At 32.8% G+C, this 6,271-nt stretch overlaps 1 long non-coding RNA gene across 1 annotated transcript; it reads right to left on the reverse strand.

Annotated features, from left to right (window-relative positions):
• Window positions 1-451: 451 nt before the first annotated feature.
• Window positions 452-2,290, reverse strand: LOC145124296 (uncharacterized). The gene is made up of 3 exons (XR_013715586.1): window positions 2,163-2,290; window positions 1,171-1,234; window positions 452-586 (listed from the first exon to the last, which is right to left on the reverse strand). It is a non-coding gene; the product is annotated as an uncharacterized LOC145124296 (long non-coding RNA).
• Window positions 2,291-6,271: the final 3,981 nt, after the last annotated feature.

The raw sequence follows: 6,271 nt of genomic DNA on the forward strand, positions 1-6,271 counted from the left end.
ACGCGTCCATTACTATGATCCTACCCAACTAGAGTGGATGACTTTGAATTTCCTATGAGCTCCAAGGAATACATATATGTATATACATTTTGTTAAACAACTTGAGTATGTGTGTGATTTTCAGAGAAAGTGGAGAATATTCACAAGTGTATGCACACATATAAGTGTCAGGAGTAATACGTATGCACATAAGGGAGCAATTAACACACAAAGGTATTCCTAGGATTTTCTAAGTGCGAATTGCATGCAGTTGTGTGTGCATTTTATAAACTAGCATACGAGAGGACCCTAGAGGCTATAGACTAGGTCAAGGCAATTAACCTAATTCCCTATAGTCAAGGGCTCTGATACCAATCTGTCACACCCCGATCCTTGTCGGAATCGATCGAGGCGTGATATATTGTTCAAAGTCTCATGACAACTATGTTATAATATGATTAGATTCAATTAAGTACTAAGTATGCAAACAAGATCCACAACATACAAATACAAATCCAAATATGAACAACATTTATTACATCAAATTTAAATAGTCTTGTGGATTTCTAAGGCACAACCTATTTTTCATCAACTTCATTCTTCAAATCTGCATCATGGGTAAAAACAGGTCAACTACGAGAGTTGGTGAGTAATCTAATTTTAGTAGAGAAAATTGTGAAGTTGAAACCTTTATAATTGGAAATTTGTTTTCTTTTGAAGTCGGCAAACAATTGTATTTGAGATAACGGTTTATAAATCAAAAATTGATTAACAAATGATAACAACAACAATAAGTCCTCACCCTATATATACATATGTATATATATATATATATATATATATATATATATATATATAGGATGGAGCATCTAATCATCATACACACTCAACCACGTGCGATCAATCACCTTAGCGTCCCAAGGCGGGGTGGTCAACCCAATAGCGCTATTATTGTCCATAACGTACCTCAAGAATACGGGCATAGTCATGGAGATTAGACTAAAAATGGTAATGCACTACAAGTACATGTAGCGTAAACAAACAATAGTTATACAATTAATGACTCACGTATAAATGTCCCAACAATGTCTCAATTGTGATAAAACAATAAAATGAAGTTGGAACATATTAGAACCACATGATACACCCCAAAAGTATTGAAAATTATAAAGTATGGGGTAGATTACTCACATTAGTCCCAAAACGAAATGCGTGTGTCGTACGATAGACGATTCGGGTCAAAATGGCGTAGAACCTAATATAATTAATAGTTTTGGTTTAGGAACTGCTAAACGAGAATGGAGTATTAATACAAATAATTAGACACATATTCTTATATTAGATGAATTAACAATAATTCATTTTGATTATAATATTAAGGTATTTATTTGTTAAATGAATTTTAAATTGAATTACTTACTTTGCATAATTAATTATATTTTCAATTTAGGCCAGATTTTAATAAATTCTTATTAAAATAATAACTTGCCCAATTATAATTATTTACAGATTTTAACAATTATTTATATGAAACAATCATTAAAATGCATTTTTACATGCTTAAATACTTAGGAAAATAGTTTTAAATAGTAAACAGTATTGAAAAATTATGAAATTATTAGGAAATCATTACTTCATACAATATGAATTACTGTAAAATTTGTATATTTTTCTGAACTGTTTTAGTATTTATTTAATATTTTAATGATTAAACAACACAAAATTCGGGAAAAATAGTAAATGATTCTCAAGAAATCTGTAAAATTAACCATAGTTTTATAACATGATGTAGAGCTCAGTGTATAAGTTTCAGATATTTGTGAATATGGGAAGTATTTTTTATATATTTCATTATTAATTAATCAATAAAATCATAAATAATAGTAAAAAGTAATATAAATGCATGAAACTTCATATATCATGTTTAATCAGTATACAGGTCATCCCAGAATTTTCTCAGAATTTATTGAATGCAAAAAGTATTTTATGTGAATTATTGCCCTACTTTATTGCAATAATTATAGTAATTCAATAAAAATAAATTATTTTCTGAAAATTTCCAGAACTTCTTATTTTATTGATGGGATTTTGAGAAAAATCAGGTTTATGCATAAAATGAGTTTTAGATATTTTGGTGGATTTAATTTGTTTCTTGTATGAATATGAAACTTTTAACAACATACCTTGATGAATGCTTCAAGAGGGATGAAGATTTGAGTATAATAGATTGTTCTTGGATGGAATATGAGTATTCTTGGAGGAAATTTCGAGATTGAGAGTGAGAGAAAGAATAGAGAAGGTTTAAGTGGTGAAGAGAATAATGTGTTGGGAGAAAAAGGAAAGGAAAGTGGATGGGAGGTGTGAGTGGGAGACCATGGGAATAATCTTTTTGCTTTTGGTGGTCTTCATAATTTTCCACTAACACAAGCATCTTTTACATAATTAATATAAGAGTTTTATAAAATTTAATGTAAAGTTTATAAAAATAGAGTTTTATAAAATTTAATGTAAAGTTTATAAAAATGGAGTTTTATAAAAGATGAGTTATTATTTGATTATAACAATCTACTTTGATTTGAAGTTTAATTATAGCATTCAAGTTTGATTCTTTTAAATTTAATTAGAGCATTATACTTTGATTTGATTTTAATATGGTATCATAATTTAATTTGATTATAGTTATAACGTTGTACTATACTATGTTGCTATTAACGTCAATTTATATCGTAGTGTATGAGTTTCGATCCTATTAGCGTCAAGTAATCTTGAGTAGGGTTTGAATGAGATTGCGAGAGGTTTCGTTTGTGATCTTTTTGAGTGTCCGGCTTCGCAACGCAAGGTCCATAGACCCCGTTAAGCCATGATTTAGTGTCCTACACAATCCCGATGATTGTGCAATAGTGTTTTATCGCTTTGGTTCATTGTTTAGCACTGTTAAGGCTAAGGAAAATCAAACACATGAACTTTCCAAATGATGTTTTCTCATTAAAATAGCGAATTATACAGTGATTACATAACGTAAACCCTATCATACAAGGGTTAATGGAGTTGACCGGTTTGACTAGTTGACTTTGTTTGACTTTGACTTGACCGAAATTTGATGGTTGTCACATCATCCCCCCGTTAGAGGGAATTTCGTCCCGAAATTTGCATTTTGATTGGGACTTCAAGAGTTTGGAAAAAGATGTGGAAAACTTTTCGTAGTACAAGAAATTGATTATGGTGAGGAACAACCCTCCTGATGTCACATGATGACCTTGGAAATTTCTTATTGTAACTTGAACTGAGTCAATTTAAAAGGAGTTTATTGTTTTGGGATGATAGAGTATTCTATGTGTGCTTTTATACTCCCTGTTTTATCCTTGGTATTACCATTATGAATATTTTATAACGTAGTTAGCGAGTTCCATCATTACGAATGTTTCAACAAATTTTGACGAAATTTGCATTATAAGTCCTACAAGTTCTTTTATAGTCGATTGACGTAAACTAGTCGTATATCATTAAGATTGCAAGGGCATTTTGGATGGGTGACCCCGCCTTAAGCCCACAACCAAACAAGGAACAGGGAATGAGGCGGAATCACACATTCTAAGTCCATAGAATCTTAATGATATATGACCATAATGTTTACACTAGCCCTCATAGATTCCAGGGGCGTAGTATTATTGGGCTAGAAGTAGGAATTGTAGTTCAAAATAAAATAGTTATAGGCCTGCTATCTTCAAACTTGGGCTTTGGCCCCTCCCGATTCCTAATCAGAATGGTCCAATACTCCCAATTCTCCAAGCGACCAAGCGGTATCAAGAAATCAAAATCGATTCATCCCCATTTTCCCAATTCGCTGCCTATCTCGCCTGCTGTTCGTTTGTCGCTGTCTCGCCAAGTCAGTCGCCTGGTCTCACTCTCGCCAAGTGCCCAAGTCCCCATTCTCACTTCACAGAAATCAGGTATGTAATCCCGAGACCCAAATCCTGTTCAGATGTTCTTTCTTTTCTGATTGTAAGATTGTTGGTGTTGGTGTTGGCGTATTGCACTGCTGCTGCTGTTTTCTGTCAATTTGTTGCCTATTTATGCGTTACTACTGTCTTACTGAGTTTCCTTTTAATTTGGCTGTCATTTGCGATTTGGCGATTTGCCAATTTGATTTATAAGTTATGAACTTATAGATTTGGTTATTGATTTGGTTATGCTTAACAGCTTGTCAGCTTCAAACAAAACTGAAAAGTGACAACAAAGATTGATTTGGTTATTGTTAAATGAGTTATTGGTTATTGTTCTAATTTTGAATTTGATTTTGTTTTGATTGGATCAATTGTTCCTTCATTTTGATTTTTCTAGATATAATCATGGGAAAGATGAAAACATTGAAAGAGAAATTGTTGTCTGCTTACTAATATATCATTCATAATCTGTTTTTAAAGACATTAAAGGCTGTCGGGCTGAGTTGTAATTCTTTTTCTAGGTGTTTTTGGTGTTTATTTGTAGAAAACAATCTGCTTTTTTTTTTTTTTAATTTTAATTTCAGTTTATAATATTTTCACCCCCCCCCCCAAGTTAATTGTTCAAGCTCCGCCACTGATAGATTTACTAGTAAAAACCCTGAGTTTTTTTTTTACATAGATGATAAGACTTATTTGGGTTTTGCCGTGTTCTCAAGATTCATGGTTTATATACTTGAATCGATGCTAGTTTTAGTAATAAAAAGAAATTTTGAATTTAAACGTCGAGGTTAGAAGCTTGTACTGATATTTAAGGGGTTAAAAAATAAAATTTTATTAGTTACCTATAGCGACACACAAGTCATAATTTGCATGTGTGAAGACTTGGAGTACTTTCTAATTGGTTCGTGTGTGAAGACTTTGAGTACTTTCTAACTGGTTCATGTGTGAAGACTTGGAGTACTTTCTAATGAAAAGTGTGCTACTGGGGAAATTTGAAACTGGTACGTAGCTTCAAAGTCAAGAATATGCGGTAGGCATGTGATGTATTAAATGCATGAGGCACATAAGTCATAATTTGCGGCAACATATACGTATATGTGTGTGAATTGAAGAAGAAGGTTACAGTTCAAAGACCATATATATTCATTTCCTCTTTATTTGTTATTAATTACTTCTCCCACTTCACTTATATAAATCATCACATTCTTACCGCAACTTTTAACTTCTCCCTCACAAATGGATCCACCTGCAGATCATCAAAACCCCATAGATGACCTCGATTGGTTTCAGTACTTTGATCATCAAGATCTTTTCAGGTATATATAAACGTCACTCATTACCCCATCTTTCGCACAGAAAAGTGATTTTGTCTATATTGATCAAAACATGGTTTGGATTTGTAGTGATCAAAAAGAGTCTTTCATCGTGTTGGATTTGATTATCTTGAGTTTTTTTTTTTTTTTTTGGATTTTTGCAGTGGTGACATGCTCGACCATCATGATTACGAGTTGTCAGAAAAATTGCATGAAGTGCTCGATGAGAACGTTTCCACAGTACTTAACAAAGATCAAAACATCATTTCTAGAAATGAGTTTCACGATTTGGATCCCCTTAAAGACATAAGCTTATGGGATTGTTGGGAGGATGGTAATTTACCATTGGTTAGTTTCAGTGAAGACTGTAAATCCGGTGGTGAGGCTACAGGTAGTTCTAGTGCTGCCACCACTGATCACGGTGGCCGGAAGGTGGAAAATAGATTGAGACCATTGGAGTTTGAAGAGATAGCGAAGTACTTTGAGATGTCGATAATCATGGCAGCAAAGGAACTAGGGATAGGGTTAACATTGTTGAAGAAAAGATGCAGAGAGCTAAACATAAACAGATGGCCTCATAGAAAACTTAAGAGCCTTCAATCCCTCATTCAAAATGCCAAGGTAAACTACGATAATAACCTTCTATACATTACTCATGCATGTATGCATGCACTTGGTAACCAAAGTTGTTTTGGTATTTTCTAAAATTTTAATTATTAGTTTCTTTATAACATAAACATAGGCCCTAGGCATATGCCACATCGAATCAATTGTTTTACTACGATTTCTGATTTATATTTACATAAACTTAACTCATTGTAAATTTTATGAACTCACACGAAAAATATATTGCATCTACCTAAAAAAACTAGGAGTTGGGATTAAAGGAGGAGGTAGAGACGTTAGCAGGGCACAAGAAGATGATGGAGAAATTGTCAGGTATGGAATTGACAGAAAGAACAAAGAAGCTTAGGCAAGCTTGCTTCAAAGCTATTTATAAGAAGAGAGGACTTAACAATCCTTAGTCCTTACCTT

Source organism: Lactuca virosa, chromosome 7, assembly GCF_052849685.1.
Source record: "Lactuca virosa cultivar CGN04683 chromosome 7, Lactuca_virosa_CGN04683_v6, whole genome shotgun sequence".
Classification (NCBI taxonomy): domain Eukaryota; kingdom Viridiplantae; phylum Streptophyta; class Magnoliopsida; order Asterales; family Asteraceae; genus Lactuca; species Lactuca virosa.